Genomic DNA, 18911 nt, shown 5'->3' on the forward strand with positions numbered 1-18911 from the left:
AGCTGCATCAAACCAGTCTTCGGACTGCAGAAAACAACAACACATTTAGGAGAGTCAGCTGAAAGGTGAGCAATTTTTTATCTCTTGCCGGTCCACTTCTTCTGTAAGAGAACAAATTTGCAGTTGTTGCAGTTTCTGTGACTGTCTTTTGTCTGCAAATAAATTTGCAAGTGTACTTTATATATGTTTTCTCCACATTTAATCACTCCTAATCAAACAAAAGTATCTGTCAGAGTTTTCCCGTTCTTCATTCATGAAATGACTTTTTACTCCTCATCTGCCATTACCTATTGAGTACCACTATTTCCATTACTAACTGTCTTCGCCACTGATTCTTCTGTTGAACCACAAAAACGCTTGAAAACCTCAACCATCACAGCGCAGGACCTTTCACACCGCGAGCGCCCCTCTCGGCGTGTTCAGTTAACGTCTTACTGTGCAATAGATTCAAAGCATTTTCTCCTTCTCACTGAGAATTAGAATCCGGTCATGGTGTTATTTGTGTACCTCGAGGCTGAGAAATACAACAAAAGAATTTCATTGGATGACTTTGACTGTGTTCCTCTCAGTTCTTGTCTGTGTACATTTAAATGTTATTTTAGAATTGAAAGTAATATGGCAATTATATCGTCTTTTGCGACTGAGTAATGTCTTAGCTGGACCCTTTATTTAAAACATCGTCAGTGGTCATTTTAACAATTGCGATATCGTTTACAAATCAGTTTAACAAGCTCACATATTATTTACATTTTTAAAATAACGCTTTTTTTCATTATTCACATTTTTTATCCCCTAAAAATTTCCATGTGTTGTGCTATACACAGGCGCTCGATATTGAATACATTGCACTACCGAAATATTTTCCCGTTTACATGTTTTTATACATAAAGATTCAGCTCGTGTAATTTGTGTGCTTTGCTACTGTCACGTGAAATGCCAACGTCTGATGCTTTGTTTTTGTGATTGTGGTGGCGTCTCCTATTCCTCTGTTTGTTCCTATGTATCCGACTGATCGCACTCGCTTCTCTTTCTATCTCTCTCTCTGCCCTATCCCTCTCCCTCTTGTGTGTGTGTGTGTGTGTGTGTGTGTGTGTGTGTGTGTGTGTGCACGCGATCGAGCTTCCGCCTGTGTCTTTTTTACCTGCGCGGAGCATTGAAAAGGGTGTAAGGAGTGATATGTAGTAACTTGTGTGTGCGAGCGAATGTGTGGACTGTATGAGACTATACAGTCGCAAAAGGTGACTCCCATAGTTATTTAGTTAGTTTCATGTTCCACGGTTCGTTTGACAATTAATCATAACCAGTTATTTTACATTCACGTCAGAGATTCGTATGTGAATAAAGGCTACATGCTGACCATTTGCAAGTTTGCGTCTATTTTTTTAATACACCTGTGAGTGAGTGGTTCCCACCTATCACCTTTTAAAAAATGCAAGAAGGGGTTGTCAAGAAGAAACTTTTTCAGGTTTTTTTCGAAATATCAGACATTTTGTATCATTCGGCAGGTGATCAAAAATTTTGTTGCTATCACTGTGCATCCTTATCGTGCTAAAGACAACCGAAGAGTAATGAACGCCATTTTTTTGGTATGGTAATTTAATGTCACTTTTGATGTAAACAACTTGTAAAAATGCAGCGGTGGAAGAGAAACTTTGAGTACAGAAAAAAACCTATGTGCTTAGAATGCTTACAGTTTTCTCCCCCGATCTTAAAAATTGTGCCATCTGCTATCATAGCTGATTAAACATGCTGTCTTTTTTCCATTCACCCGTCCATAGGGTTGTTTCTACACTCTTATCAAAAGAAAAACTTAAAGTTGAAACGAATTTAATAAAAAATGAAGCAGTCAGTAAAGGTTATGAGCGTTCCTTAGTCGATAATATTTTCAAAGCAATAACTATCAGCAGAGTCACTGCTACGGGCAATATTGCTAATAATGACAATGACGACAGCAGAACAGTTTCCTGATTACCCTACTTAGGGACCATTTCCTACTGAAATCGTGGGCTGCTGGAAAAAAGATATGGATGCCAAGTTTCCTTTTCCAGTAATAACAGTTTGCAAAAAAAACTAATCGCAATTTGAAATCTTCGATTACTCTTTCGCGTAATTCATCTGCGGCACTTGTCCGGTCTATTGCATAGGATGGAGCGGAAGAGCCATCAGTATCAGATATAAAGAACATTTATTGGTTACAAAGGGAACTAACGTGCATAATTCGTCCTGTGTGGATCATTTGATAATTACAGGCCATAAACAGAAGGTAGTCAATGAAATTAATATCGTTCATAACGAGAGGAAAGGTTCTAGGCTTGATATTCTTGAAGAGCTGGAAATTTTTACATATGTATCAGTTAATGATGGTCTCATTCTCAATGAACAGCTGCATTTACGAACTGAAATTTCTTTAACGGCTTCAAACTGCTATTCGTAAGCATCTTACATCCTCCTCTTTCAGTTGTTTTTATTGTGTTCTATAGCTGTTATTCTTACTGTGTTAATTCTGATCATTTTAAGCACTTTAATGCTGTCTGCTGTGGACAGATGGTGCGTTCAACTGTTTGCTCGTTCGCTCAAGGCCTGTGGAGGGCCTGGTGGCCCAGCTCCCTGAATAATTTTACAGTATTTCCTGCATACTTCATTTATTACCCATTTTTATCCTCGTGTTATTGAGCTTGGTCTCTTCTTACAAATATTTTCATTTATAATATAACTATTTCCTTAATTTGTACTGCTCTACGCTATTAGCGACCGATGCGTGGCGCGCACTGCTCTGTTCCAACGTAGTGATGTAGTCAGTTCACAAACATTACAGTGTGATGTCAGAGCTAGCTGCTCGTTATGCTTGTGTTTTTGCTGTTGGCTTTCCAAGTTGACTTTTACTTACCTGACTTGAGCACTTAAGCTCGTATGTTTTAACTCTCCATGTAATGTGAATCTCTGTAAGTACGAGGCGTATTTTTTTAAGTAAGAACCGTTTTGAAATTAAAAAAAGAAGACTTGCTAAGATATCTCAATAATTTTGTTTTTACATGAAACCCTGTACCTTAATCTACTTTTCTACATAATTTCCGTCAATACTGAGGCACTTGCCATAACGTTGTACCAGGTTTTGAATACCCTCCTCATAGAAGTCTGCCGCCTGACTTGTTAACCACTGCATCACCACTGTTTTGACTTCGTCATCGTTTTGAAGACGCTGACCGCCCAGGTGTTTCTTCAAGTGCAGGAACAGATGGCAGTCACTGGGCGCACGATCGGGGCTGTACGGAGGATGATCTAGAGTTTCCCATCGAAAAGATGTGATGAGATCTTTGGTTTGATTCGCCACATGCGTACGGGCGTTGTCTTGCAGCGAAACGATGCCCTTGCTCAACTTCCATGAACTGTTGCATTGATTCTGGTGTGACGTAGGCCACCAATGTTTCACCGCCATTAACAATTTAGCTTAAGAAATCATCACCGTCGTTGTGGTACCGCTCAAGGAGAGTCAATGCACTGTCTAAACGTTTGATTTTGTGCACATCCGTCAGCGTTTTCGGTACCCAACGTGCGCAAAATTTTCGGTAATTAAAGTACTCGGCCACAATGCCATACAGAACACTACGAGAAACATTAGTTATGGAGGAAATCGTAAAGCGTCTGTTTTCTCTCACCTTATTGTCCACTTCCTGCATCAAACTTTCATTAACGACCGAAGGACGCCCACTCCGTTGTTCATCATGCTCATTTGTTCGGCCATCTTTAAATGCTCCCACCCACTTTGTTACCATTCAATCACTCATAATGTTTTCTCCGTAAACTGCTCAGATCTCACGATGAATATCGATCGCTTTTAGGCTTTTAGCACTAAGAAATCTTATAACAGCCCGTACTTCACAGTCGGTGGGACTCACGATTATCGGAGGCATCTTAAACACTTAGTACACAATGTAAACAATGAAAAATCAGACTGTAACGGCGTCAGTGTGTAGGTTAAGGTACAGGCTTTCATGTAAAAATAAAATTATTGACATATCTTAGCACGCCTTTTTTTAATTTCAAAACGGTACTTACTTAAAAAACACGCCTCGTATTAGTGTTTTTGTTTTTACTACTTCTAGTGCTACTTAATGTTTTTAACATGGTTGTTATTCTCCTACGTTGATTAAAAAATTATAGGTATGTCTAACTTATTCTGATGGAAATACTCTTAGTTGGTATCGAAACCAAGTCAATACAATAAAATGTATGCAACTGCTTGGCTGTTTCAATCCTTCTTAACATTTCTGGTTAATTTTGGAAGCTGGCCGCGGTGGCCGAGCGGTTCTAGGCGCTACAGTCTGGAACCGCGCGACCGCTACGGTCGCAGGTTCGAATCCTGCCTCGGACGTGGATGTGTGTGATTTCCTTAGGTTAGTTAGGTTTAAGTAGTTCTAAATTCTAGGGGACTGATGACCTCAGAAGTTAAGTCCCATAGTGCTCAGAGCCATAATTTTAGAAATGCGCCTTCTCGATACAGCCAACGTCGCTGGATCTAGAAGAGTTTCTTTCCTTGGTGAAGCCCCTCAGGTAGGAATCACACACGGATACGTATGGCAGCAGTGATGGCAATGCGGAGTTGTCGGAAAGGCTTCGTAGACAGATGTTTCAAATAAAGAGGAAGAGAGCTGTAGCAGGTGAGGGTATTCGCGTTTTTCTTTTACTACATTCAGCTGTAGCTTCCACGTGCTTTGGAAAGAGGTTCTGCCATCGCCGACGGCCAACAGCGACCTGATTTTCTTTTTTTCAAAGAAATTTTGTTATATTACTCTCCTGCCTCGCTGGTTTCAGTCGGGATTTAGTATGAGCATCTCGTTATAATGAGAAAAAGGGCGCCGTCGTACCGGCACTTAAATTTGCCTTATGATACGTCTTGCTCATCGTAACTGTAGTCGCAAAGTAATATATCGCGAATTCAAAGTTTGTTTACCAACCCTTTCTTTCATTTTTCGACTCTCACTTGCTTTCCTCATTACTGTAGTTATTTTATGTTGAATGTTAAATTACACTGTGGAAATTAATGTAAAACGTACTCAAAAATAATGAATGTAACTTTATACGAGGATAAATCTGAATATGAGTCAGTCTTAGAGCTGTGCTTTGATGGCGTAATTCGTTCAGGCGACTGATCGCCACAACAGGTGAGGGTTCGGATCCTGTGAAAGTTGTCCATGTCGACTTGCTTGGCGCAGCTTGTTGTTGTTGTTGTTGTTGTTGTGGTCCTCAGTCCCGAGACTGGTTTGATGCAGCTCTCCATGCTACTCTATCCTGTGCAAGCTTCTTCATCTCCCAGTACGTACTGCAGCCTACATCCTTCTGTAGCTGATTAGTGTATTCATCTCTTAGTCTCCCTCTACGATTTTTACCCTCCCCGCTGCCCTCCAACGCTAAATTGGTGATCCCTTGATGCCTCAGAACATGTCCTACCAACCGATCCCTACTTCTAGTCAGTTGTGCCACAAACTCCTCTTCTCCCGAATTCTATTCAATACCTCCTCATTAGTTATGTATCTACCCATCTAATCTTCAGCATTCTTCTGTAGCACCTCATTTCAAAAGCTTCTATTCTCCTTTTGTCTAAACTATTTATCGTCCATGTTTCACTTCCATACAAGGATACAATCCCTACAAAAACTTTCAGAAACGACTTCCTGACACTTAAATCTATACTCGATGTTAACAAATTTCTCTTCTTCAGAAACGCTTTCTTTGCCATTGCCAGTCTACATTTTATATCCTCTCTACTTCGGCCATCATCAGTTATTTTGCTCCCCAAATAGCAAAACTCCTTTACTACTTTAAGTGACTCATTTCCTAATCTAATTCCCTCAACATCACCCGAGTTAATTCGACTACATTCCATTATCCTCGTTTTGCTTTTGTTGATGTTAATCTTATACCCTACTTTCAAGACGCTGTCCATTCCGTTCAACTGCTCTTCCAAGTCCTTTGCTGTCTCTGACAGAATTACAATGTCATCGGCGAACCTCAAAGTTTATGAACGTAAAATGACTGTGTCGCCCTCCATCGTCTCGCCACAGATTATGTTAACTCTATAGCATGAAGGCGAGTTTCGATATCATCGTTGGCGCCAGAGATTCAAGTACGTATCTCTCCATCCAAATGCGGAAGCTCTTTTGAAAGCATGAGAAAGAAGGCTGTAAAGTGTGCGGCACTCTTTGGCAGGATCGGAGATTGAGTTTCGGCAGTTGATTATGTGCTAATGCCAGCCATCATTTCACAGCTCTGTTCATTTACTGCGTTATGCATCACCCTTGAAGTATTGCAATATGTTAGTGATAGGCTTCGGCTATAAAGGGGCTGTGTATTAGTACTCAACGCAATAATTTCATTTCTGTTTGTGGAGTAACATGAAATATTAAAGATAGGCTACGGCTGTGTAGTGGCTGTTTATTGATAGTCAGTTGAATAATTTCATTTCTGCTTCGACAAAGTAATCTCTCTGCGTGTATTTGTCTGTTGCACCACATCGGCGAACATAAACTACGCCGGCTATTATGGCCGTGCGGTTCTAGGCGCTTCAGTCTGGAACCGCGTGACCGTTACGGTCGCAGGTTCGAATCCTGCCTCGGGCATGGATGTGTGTGATGTCCTTAGGTTAGTTAGGTTTAAGAAGTACTAAGTTCTAGGGGACTGATGACCACAGATGTTAAGTCCCATAGTGGTCAGAGCCATTTGAACCATTTTTGAACATAAACTACGTTCTATAGATACCTAAATAAAGGTACTTGATGTATGCATTAATTGCTCGAGTTCCGTCATACTTATCATCGATTCCGCCTGACTATATTTCTTGGGGACAGTTTATTTTTATGCTTGGATAATAATCGGTTCCACATGACTATTCAAATGGGCATCGGTAAGCATCGCCGGCGACACATCAATGAAGGATCGAAGTTCTCAGTCTACTTAATACAAAATAGTCCAGTTAAGTATTGTTTCTACGTGGAAAATAGCCACTAGCATTTCAGCGTTCTTTCTCACACCAGGTGGTATGTTTTACATAAATGACGAAACCTCTAATACTACTGGCCATTAAAATTGCTACACCACGAAGACCACGTGCTACAGAAGGGAAATTTAACCGACAGGGAGAAGATGCTGTGATATGCAAATGATTAGCTTTTCAGAGCATTCACACAAGGTTGGCGCTGGTGGCGACACCTACAACGTGCTGACATGAGGAAAATTTCCAACCGATTTCTCATACACATCCAGCAGTTGACCGGCGTTGCATGGTGAAACGTTGTTGTGATGTCTCGTGTAAGGAGGAGAAATGCGTATCATCACGTTTCCGACTTTCATAAAGGTCGGATTGTAGCCTATTGCGATTGCGCTTTATCGTATCGCGACATTGCTGCTCGCGTTGGTAATGATCTTATGACTGTTAGCAGGATATGGAATCGGTGGATTCAGGAGGGTAATACGGAACGCCGTGCTGGATCCCAACGGCCTCTTATCACTAACAGTCGAGATGACAGGCATCTTGTCCGCATGGCTGTAACGGATCGTGCAGACACGTCTGGATCCCTGAGTCAACAGATGGGGACGTTTGCAAGACAACAACCATCTGCACGAACAGTTCGACGACGTTTGCAGCAGCATGGACCATCAGCTCGGAGACCATGGCTGCGGTTACCCTTGACGCTGCATCACAGAAAGGAGCGTCGGCGATGGTGTACTCAACGAACCTGGGTGCACGAATGGCAAAACGTCATTTTTTCGGATGGATCCAGGCTCTGTTTGCAGCATCATGATGGTCGCATCCGTGTTTGGCGACATCGCGGTGAACGCACATTGGAAGCGTGTATTCGTCGTCGCCATACTGGCGTATCACCCGGCGTGATAGTATGGGGTGACATTGGTTACACGTCTCGGTCACCTATTGTTGGCATTCACGGTATTTTGAGCAGTGGACGTTACATTTCAGATGTGTTAAGACCCGTGGCTCTACCCTTCATTCGATCCCTGAGAAAACCTACATTTCAGCAGGATAATGCACGACCGTATGTTGCAGGTCCTGTACAGGCCTTTCTGGGTAGAGAAAATGTTCGACTGCTGCCCTGGCCAGCACATTCTCCAGATCTCTCACCAATTGAAAACGTCTGGTCAATGGTGGCCGAGCAACTGGCTCGTCACAATACGCCAGTCACTACTCTTGATGAACTGTGGTATCGTGTTGAAGCTGCATGGGCAGCTGTACCTGTACACGCCATCCAATTTCTGACTCAATGCCGGGGCGTATCAAGGCCGTTATTCGGCCAGAGATGGCTGTTCTGGGTACTGGTTTCTCAGGATCTATGCACCCAAATTGCGTGAAAATGTAATCACATGTCAGTTCTAGTATATTTGTCCAATGAATACCCGTTTATCATCTGCATTTCTTCTAGGTGTTGCAATTTTAATGGCCAGTAGTATATATATATATATATATATATATATATATATATATATATATATATATATATATATATATATATAGCTGAAGAGCCAAAGAAACTGGTACACCAGCCTAATAATATCGTGTAGCCCCCGCTAGCCCGCGGAAGTGCCGCAACACGACGTGGTATGGACTCGACTATTGTCTGAAGAAGTGCTTGAGGGTACTGGAACCATGAATCCTGCAGGGCTCTCCATAAATCCCTAAGAGTATGGGGGGAGTGGAGATCTCTTCTGAACAACAAGTTGGAACGTATCCGAGATGTGCTCAATGATGTTCACGTCTTGGGTGTTTAGTGGCCAGTGGAAGTGTTTAAACTCCAAAGAGTGTTCCTGGAAGCACTCAGTAACAATTCTGGACGTGTGGGGTGTCGCATTGTCCTGCTGGAATTGCCCAAGTCTGTCGGAATACACAGTGGACAGGAATGGATGCAGGTAATCAGACAGGATGCTTACGTAGAGTCACCTGTCATATCTAGACGTATCAGGGATCCCGTATCACTCCAGCTGCACATGCCCATACCATTAGAGACCCTCCACCAGCTTTAACAGTTCCCTACTAACATGCAGAATCCATGGATTCATAAGGTAGTCTCCATACCCGTAGACGTTAATCCGCACTATAGAATGTGCAACGAGACTTGTCCGACCAGGCAACATGTTCCCAATGATGTACAGTCCAATGTCGGCGTTGACGGACCCAGGCGAGGCGTGAAGCTTTGTGTCGTGCAGTCATTAAGGGTACACGAGAGGGGCCTTCGGCTCCGGAAGCCCATGTCGATGATGTTTCGTTGAATGGTTCGCACGCTGACACTTGTTGATGGCCTAGCACTGAAATCTACAACAATGTGCGTCATGGAATTAGTCTGATTGATCAATGATAGTATATTCTTTAAATAAATTTTGTATACTTTCTGTTTTTATGAACGGATCTTTGAACGTGCACTTCCATCCCCATCGGTAATTAAAACCCTCAAGCACTGCCAGATAGCCATATTTCATATTTGAAATGTTTCAACGTTTCCGTAGCCAAAGTATACATTTTTGAAAAGAGAAAAAAATGTGGCAGCAAGACAGGAACACCGATGATTTGAAACTTTTGCGTACTAAAATTCGAATAATTATGCAACAATATTTTTCAGTAGTAACATTTCCTAATCATAATCCTTAGAGAAAGGTCAATCATGAAACAAAACAGTACCCTGTATTTTGCTGTACATCAGAATTTCACTCTTAGATTACCCGTCGGAACTTCGCTGTTTTGCTGCACAGACTCCATTGCCCGTTTTACTGTTGTTGTTGTCCTCATTTTCGAATTTGGCTAACCACTGTTGATGCCCCCCAGGCCGGTCTCTGTTGGTTCTTTGAGTCGTTCTTCTTAGATTCTGATCACAATAGTTTACAACAAATAAAATGAAACTCTTATAAAAATAATACGAAATTAATTTCGGTTGTTCTTTTATTTATTGTCAGAAGAAACAGAATTAAAGAGATTCATATTAGAACACAAGTTACGAACCCTACGAAGAACGGAACGTGCAGCGACGAGCATTCGAGCTGCCATGCAAGGCAGAAAACATCGGCTGGGCCGATTAGTAATCAAAGAATAAGAAATCAGATGACAGATTCGGGACCTTTTGATGATGAATAATGCTCTACCCATACTTTGCACAACAATTTTAACTCGAAGTATATAAAGATTCAACCTCAAATTAATGCGTCTACATTAATACAGAAACGAAAAAAAGCTTGTAATAACAATTCCCTACAAAAGGAGAACCGAAATCTGTAAATACATTTCGGCTGTCACCTTTTTTGAGAGAAATTAATTCAAGTTCATACCGGGTATCTACTTCATCTTGATGCGCCCGCGAATACAGAAAAGTTGGCCGTCCCAACGTCCGAGGCTGCGCCAGTTTAGGAAACTTCTGGCGCGAAAAGGAAGTGGCCAGTTCTGTAGCCCAGCAGGCGACAGCTAGCCGCTCGACAACCCAGAAAGTTGGCACCGGAACTACTGTTTTCAGCCGGAGGCACACCGTGTGAGGTGCCGAGCCCTGAACAGAGTCGCTCGGGCCCATTCTGGAAGGCGTTCTTGGAAGGTCCACCAGTTGCCGCCTCGCCCGCGACCGCCTATTGCTCGTAGGTACCCTCTGCCATGCGACGATCATGCTTAATGGTTCGTAATTTCAGGCACAGACTAATAGTAGTGCTCGGATTCGATGGCCGTATCAGTCGTTTAGCGATCGCGAACGTTTCGCGGTAGTGCGGGAGATAAGACGCGCTAGCAGTGCGGTAAGGTTAACTGAATTCTGCCACCCCGCCTTTTGTTGCCGGAACCTAGCCCTCATGGTTCAGTATTCTCTCTCCAAAGTGTTCTCAGTTTAAATTGTGTGGCTATATGTGGGACACGGATAGTTTGCAAACGGAACTGGAGCACCTGCAGACTATTTCTGAAGAATGGGTATTCGTACCAGCAAGTGGAGAGAGCGTTGCAGACCTGTAAACGACGGAGCAAAGAAGAGGAAGAGGCCTTTAAAACGACTGCATATTTACCATATATTGGTAACATTTCAGCGCAAATAGGGAGAACACTAGGAAAATATAAAGTGAAAGCAATCTTTTGCCCTACTGCAAAAATTTCGTCGCTGTTGGGATCTGTCAAAGATGACCTAGACCTGCGCAAGGCAGGTGTTTTCAGGATTCCGTGTGAATGCAGCAGATATTATATAGGGCAAACGACGCGTAATGTGCGGGATCGCATTGTAGAACATCAGCGGCATACTCGCCTTCTTCAGCCTTCTAAGTCTGCCATCGCCGAACACTGTATTTCCATTGGTCATGCCATGAATTACAATGAGACAAAAATTTTGGCCCATACGTCTAACTTTTGGAGTTCTATTATTATCTAATCCGTGGAAATCAGGCTGTCTGACAATGAGTCGCTTATTAATCGTGACGGCGGTTACCAATTGAATTCGGCATGGAATACAATCGCTGAAAAACTTCGTGTCTTCCGTAGTCGGGAAGACAGTCGATATCGATGCGGCGAGTTTTCACCACGGAGGGCGCGCAGCGCAGTAGGATCGAAAGCTCTCAAGTAGCCCACGCGCAACGTCAAGTGAGTCCACCACGCATGTGCCGGAGAGGCCTTAAATATCAGAGCTAAGGGAGTTTTCCCCAGTATCACCTGAAGATGGCCAGAAGACTCTGCGCCGAAATATTGTGCAGGCAGTTACAAACATCCGGCAATTCGCCCGAAATTTTGTGGAACTGTGTGACTATAGTTCAAAGCTGTTTCTATACGTCATTCTGTGAATGTGTCTGTGTCATGCAGGTTCGAGTCCTGCCTCGGGCATGGATGTGTGTGATGTCCTTAGGTTAGTAAGGTTTAAGTAGTTCTAAGTTCTAGGGGACTGATGACCACCGATGTTAAGTCCCATAGTGGTCAGAGCCATTTGAACCATTTTTTTGTGTCTGTGTCAGTGGAGGCTGGCCTCGATTAAGAGAACGTCGTCCTTTGATAATTTCAGAATATATCTCTTTGTGACACTTTCTAAATCTTTTTTTTATGTAGCGATTTCTACACCTTCCCCCAGTATCCATTCCAACCAGTGGCTCCCTGGTAGTTGGGTCGTAGTCCATGCCTTCTCACGGTCTGATTCTGGGTAGAGTACTTATATGACATCCCGATGGCCGATCAGTATTTATCTCGCTCACCAACTGGGGAAAGCTCTTTTCATTCAGAGCACCTGGGAAATGAAAACTCTGGCAGTCAGTTTAGGTGTAGTTACGCAATATGTTACAGTAGTAGGTAGGTGCAACACTACCCAATTTCAAATATGATCAGGTGAAAGGACACTGAAATAAACTTCAAATTTAAGAGCAGCTTTATTACAACGTCAGCAAAATGTTTAAAATCCATTGAGAAACTTCACAAAGACCAAAAAGTAGAAAATAATTATCTAAATAAAATCCAATGTTCAACGTAGCACGTTTTTAAATCATACAAAAGTGTAAAATAATTTATCCTAGCCCGATACAAATTCCTAACCCGACATGTACGGTTCTGAAAATTTCTGATTGTGGATTTTTAACAACTATGACAAGTACTTTTAATATTTATGACCAAAAACGTCTCACATGTGCAATACATAGGTGCTGAAGGAAGGAATAGTTCACCTCCTAACTATTCTCTATTGCATGCGCTCCGGGTTTTTTGTTTTAAATCTTGAAAGTATTTTGTTAGGTGTTAATAATTCATAATCAAACATTTTCAGAACTAACTGTATGGAATAGAAATTATTTTACATTTGTTAGCCCAATTTCAGCACGCAATGTATTAAAAAATATACTTTTATTTAAATAATTATCTCCCTATAAAACTGACTGGCACATATCCAGTCCTAAACTGATTCACAGCAACACTAGAGGATTACATGACTGCCAGGTAACAGTTTTTCACCGTCTGCTGCGCTCGTAAGCAACCAGTGTGATCTTTTAGATAGATGGTCATCATTTTGTCCAGGGAGCTTAAAACAAATAACAGCAAGAAAAGTGTTACTATTATTGTTCAAATTTCGAGTGCATGCAGTTCGAGACGACTCAGGCAACGTACACTGAGGTGACTGTGAGTTAAAGAGCGTCTCGCTCTCATTTAAGTATATGGCCGAAAGAGTCAGCCTTCAGGAATTGTGAAACGAACCCTGTCGTCCAGGACCGAATGCGACAAAGGGGGCAGAATCGCCACGAGATGGGGAAACTCACAAGCGTCTATTGTCTGTTAAGGCCTAAGCGCTGTAGCGTGTAAGAAAGACGAGAACCTAAGTCATAGAGAAACCCAGTAGAAGCCTTTTGTGGCCAAGGAGATGTAGCTAAGATCGGCCATAAAGCGAAACGTTTATGAAAATTATTTAATTCTGTTGTAATGCCGGAATCAAGCCACAGTAATTTTAATCTGCCATCCTCCATAAATTTTCATGGTGATCCCAATAAAACTTGAATATTGATCATGTCTACAATAGTTTACGATTTACTGTTAAAGTGAAATTAACAAATTTTGTAACAAAGACCTGAATGCTAAAATCTGAACGCTTTGGTCGATCTTAACGATTGACATTTCATATAGAAGCGCATCATTAAAATGACTAACGTTGTAAATAACAAGTCTGTAACTTTATTTATTTAAAAGATATAGTAAATTTAAACTATAAGTATCTTCAGTTAAGCATCAGATCATCATTTCCTCCACACAAAACACATTGGACGATGACAGCATGACACCTTATTGAATCATTAGATAATAGAACATTAGTTGTAAAGTTTAGTGCATAATAGTTACTTTTGTTCTTCTTTTATTGATTTTTTCTTTATTTTTATTTATTTATTTATTGTTCCGTGGGACCAAATTAAGGAGAAGTCTCCATGGTCATGGAACGAGTCAATACATGAAATTATAACACGATATTAGAAACAGATAAAATTAAATATAAAAAATATATTCAGGTGACAAGTCGTAAGTTTAAATAAAGAAAATCAACTATGTAACATTGGAATTTGCTTAATTTTTTAGCTCTTCCAGGAGCTCCTCGACAGAATAGAAGGAGTGAGCCACAAGGAAACTTCAGTTTAGACTTAAAAGAGCTTGGGCTACTGCTAAGATTTTTGAGTTCTTGTGGTAGCTTATTGAAAATGGATGCAGCAGAATACTGCACTCCTTTCTGCACAAGAGTCAAGGAAGTGCATTCTACATGCAGATTTGATTTCTGCCTAGTATTAACTGAGTGAAAGCTGCTAACTCTTGGGAATAGGCTAATATTGCTAACAACAAACGACATTAAAGAAAATATATACTGTGAGGGCAATGGCAGAATTCCGAGGCTATTGAATAAGGGTCGACAAGAGGTCCTCGAACTTACACCACATATAGCTCGAACAGCCCGTTTTTTAGTCAAAAATACCCTTTTTGAATCAGAAGAATTACCCCAAAAAATAATACCATACGACATAAGCGTATGAAAAACGGGAAGTAGACTACTTTTCGTGTTGAAGTGTCACTTATTTCAGATACTGTTCTAATGGTAAATAAAGCAGCATTTAGTTTCTGAACAAGATCCTGGACATGGGCATTCCACAACAGCTTACTATCAATCCGAACGCCAAGGAACTTGAACTGTTCCGTCTCGCTTATAATATGCCCATTCTGTCTGACCAAAATATCGGTTCTTGTTGAATTGTGAGTTAGAAACTGTAAAAACTGAGTCTTACTGTGATTTAGCATCAAATAATTTTCCACAAGCCACGAACTTATTTCATGTACTACATTATTTGATACTGTTTCAATACTACACACAAGATCCTTCACTACCAAGCTGGTGTCATTAGCCAACAGAAATATTTTTGAATCACCTGTAATACTAGAAGGCATATCATTTATATAAATAAGAAACAGCAGTGGCCCCAGCACCGACCCTTGGGGAACGCCCCCCTTAACAGTGCCCCATTGGGACTGAACATCACTACCACTCTCAATATTGCGGAGAATTACCTTCTGCTTTCTGTTCTTAAAGTAAGAGGCGAACCAATTGTAAGCTACTCCCCTTACTCCATAACGGTCCAACTTCTGTAGTAATATTTTGTGGTCAACACAGTCAAAAGCCTTCGTTAAATCAAAGAAAACACCTAGCGTCCCCAACCTTTTATTTAATCCGTCCAAAACCTCACAGAGAAAAGAGAATGTAGCATTTTCAGTTGTTAAACCATTTCTAAAACCAAACGGAACATTTGTCAGCAAATTATGTGAATTTAAATGCTCCAGTAACCTTGTACAGGGTGTTTCAAAAATGACCGGTATATTTGAAACGACAATAAAAACTAAACGAGCAGCGATAGAAATACACCGTTTGTTGCAATATGCTTGGGACAACAGTACATTTTCAGGCAGACAAACTTTCGAAATTACAGTAGTTACAATTTTCAACAACAGATGGCGCTGCGGTCTGGGAAACTCTATAGTACCATATTTTCCGCATATCCACCATGCGTAGCAATAATATGGCGCAGTCTCTGAATGAAATTACCCGAAACCTTTGACAACGTGTCTGGCGGAATGGCTTCACATGCAGATGAGATGTACTGCTTCAGCTGTTCAATTGTTTCTGGATTCTGGCGGTACACCTGGTCTTTCAAGTGTCCCCACAGAAAGAAGTCATAGGGGTTCATGTCTGGCGAATAGGGAGGCCAATCCACGCCGCCTCCTGTATGTTTCGGATAGCCCAAAGCAATCACACGAGCATCGAAATATTCATTCAGGAAATTAACGACGTCGGCCGTGCGATGTGGCCGGGCACCATCTTGCATAAACCACGAGGTGTTCGCAGTGTCGTCTAAGGCAGTTTGTACCGCCACAAATTCACGAATAATGTCCAGATAGCGTGATGCAGTAATCGTTTCGGATCTGAAAAATGGGCCAATGATTCCTTTGGAAGAAATGGCGGCCCAGACCAGTACTTTTTGAGGATGCAGGGACGATGGGACTGCAACATGGGGCTTTTCGGTTGCCCATATGCGCCAGTTCTGTTTATTGACGAAGCCGTCCAGGTAAAAATAAGCTTAGTCAGTAAACCAAATGCTGCCCACATGCATATCGCCGTCATCAATCCTGTGCACTATATCGTTAGCGAATGTCTCTCGTGCAGCAATGGTAGCGGCGCTGAGGGGTTGACGCATTTGAATTTTGTATGGATGGAGGTGTAAACTCTGGCACATGAGACGATATGTGGACGTTGGCGTCATTTGGACCGCAGCTGCAACACGGCGAACGGAAACACGAGGCCGCTGTTGGATCACCTGCTGCACTAGCTGTGCGTTGCCCTCTGTGGTTGCGGTATGCGGTCGCCCTACCTTTCCAGCATGTTCATCCATCACGTTCCCAGTCCGTTGAAATTTTTCAAACAGATCCTTTATTGTATCGCTTTTCGGTCCTTTGGTTACATTAAACCTCCGTTGAAAACTTCGTCTTGTTGCAACAACACTGTGTTCTAGGCGGTGGAATTCCAACACCAGAAAAATCCTCTGTTGTAAGGAATAAACCATGTTGTCTACAGCACACTTGCACGTTGTGAACAGCACACGCTTACAGCAGAAAGACGACGTACAGAATGGCGCACCCACAGACTGCGTTGTCTTCTATATCTTTCACATCACTTGCAGCGCCATCTGTTGTTGAAAATTGTAACTACTGTAATTTCGAAAGTTTGTCCGCCTGAAAATGTACTGTTGTCCCAAGCATATTGCAACAAACGGTGTATTTCTATCGCTGCTCGTTTAGTTTTTATTGCCGTTTCAAATATACCGGTCATTTTTGAAACACCCTGTATATACAACCTTCTCGATAACTTTAGCAAACACCGATGGCATGGAAATAGGTCTAAAATTGTCAACATTATCAATGTCTCCCTTTTTATAAAGTGGCTTCTCTATCGAGTACTTTAATCGGTCAGGAAACCGACCACTCCTAAAGGGAAAGTTACAGATATGGCTAAGTACTGGGCTAACATACATAGGACAATACTTTAGTATTCTGCTAGATACCAGGTCATATCCATGAGAGTTCTTCGTCTTTAGTGATTTAATTATTAACTCAATCTCCCTCTTGTCAGTATCATGGAGGAGCATTTCAGGTAACAGTCTCGTAACACTTTTTTCTAAGAGCGCTATATGATTCCCTGTTGGGACTAGGTTTCTATTTAGTTCACCTGCTATATTCAGAAAGTGATTATTAAATACTGTACATATATGCAACTTATCAGTAACACGGACATTCCCACTATGCACTGATTCTATATCCTCGACCTGTCTCTGCAGACCAGCCACTTCCTTTACGACTGACCATATGGTTTTAATTTTATCCTGAGACTTAGCTATTCTATCTGCATACCACATACTTTTTGCCTTCCTAATAACATTTTTAAGCACCTTACAATACTGTTTGTAATGGGCTGCTGCATTTAGATTTTGACTGTTTCTAACGTTTTGATATAATTGCCACTTTGTTCTACAAGATATTCTTATCCCTCTAGTCAGCCACCCAGGCTGCCTGTTTATGCTAGTACCCTGTTTTGAACGTTCTAACGGAAAGTAACTTTCAAAGAGCACGAGAATAGTATTGACAAAAGCACTATATTTATCGTCTACTGCTGAAACGTCCCCTTTGAAAAATTGTACAGGACTGTGCTTAACCTGACACACAATATTTTTAGCGCAACGCAATCTGACTTTCAGAAATCCCTACAAAAGAATGGCCCTGACTAACATTAACCTATGCATTTCACAAATCGCTTACCTCACAAAAATCTTGGTTACTCGAACTACTGCAATACAGCGAGCGCCACTACTGCCAGCTAAATAAAAGATTCAAACTACGGAAGGCACTAACTACTGATAGGAATAGTTAGCAAATGAAAGATTTTAATACAGAACAAACAATGTATTTACCTTGATAGTCATAATATATATAGCAGTTCATGACAAATTACAAATTTCAAAACTCCGCCATCTCTCTCCCCACATCCATCACTGCTGGCGGCTCACCTCCAACTGCGCAACGCTACACGCTGTTCACAGCCAGCTGCCTAACACTACAATGGCGAGTATTACAACAATGCAAAGCAGCCACAGACTGCACACAGCACAGCCAGTGATTTTCATACAGAGGTGGCGTTACCAATAAAAAAACCTAAACAGCCTACTTACACTGTATCAGCGCTATAAGCATCTTGCCACTCTTGTTCGTTGATAAGGTTTACAAAGGTCTCTACAGCAAGTGGATCAGCTTTCCTAAACAGCTGATGACTATATTTAACACGTGTTGCAGCACAAAAATCTTTTAGAGTTAAAATTTGTGCTTCATGATCTGAAAGGCCATTCACCTTTTTGCTAACAGAATGCCCTTCTAGTAATGAGGAATGAACAAAAATGTTGTTATGGTTGTTCTACTGTTCCCTTGCACTCTCGTTGGAAAGAATACGGTTTGCATATGATTATATGAATTAAGGAGGTCTACCAGCATCCTCTTCCTTGCACAATCACTTATACAATTAATATTGAAGTCACCACATATAATTAACTTTTTGTATTTCCTATAAAGTGAATCAAGAACCTCCTCTAGCTTTAGCAAAAATGTTGTGAAATCGGAGTCTGGGGATCTATAAATAACAACAGTTAGCATTATAGCTCCATTAAATTTAACCACACCTGCACAACATTCAAACACCTTTTCAGTGCAGTACTTTGAAACACCAATTGACTCAAATGGGATGCCGTTTTTCACATACATGGCTACTCCCCCACACCGAAAAGAGCTCCTCGAAAAGCTGCCAGCCAACTTGTATCCTGGTATAGGAAGCCTCTGAATTATCTCCTTATTTAAGAAG

Source organism: Schistocerca serialis, chromosome 1 (assembly GCF_023864345.2).
Source record: "Schistocerca serialis cubense isolate TAMUIC-IGC-003099 chromosome 1, iqSchSeri2.2, whole genome shotgun sequence".
NCBI classification, from domain to species: domain Eukaryota; kingdom Metazoa; phylum Arthropoda; class Insecta; order Orthoptera; family Acrididae; genus Schistocerca; species Schistocerca serialis.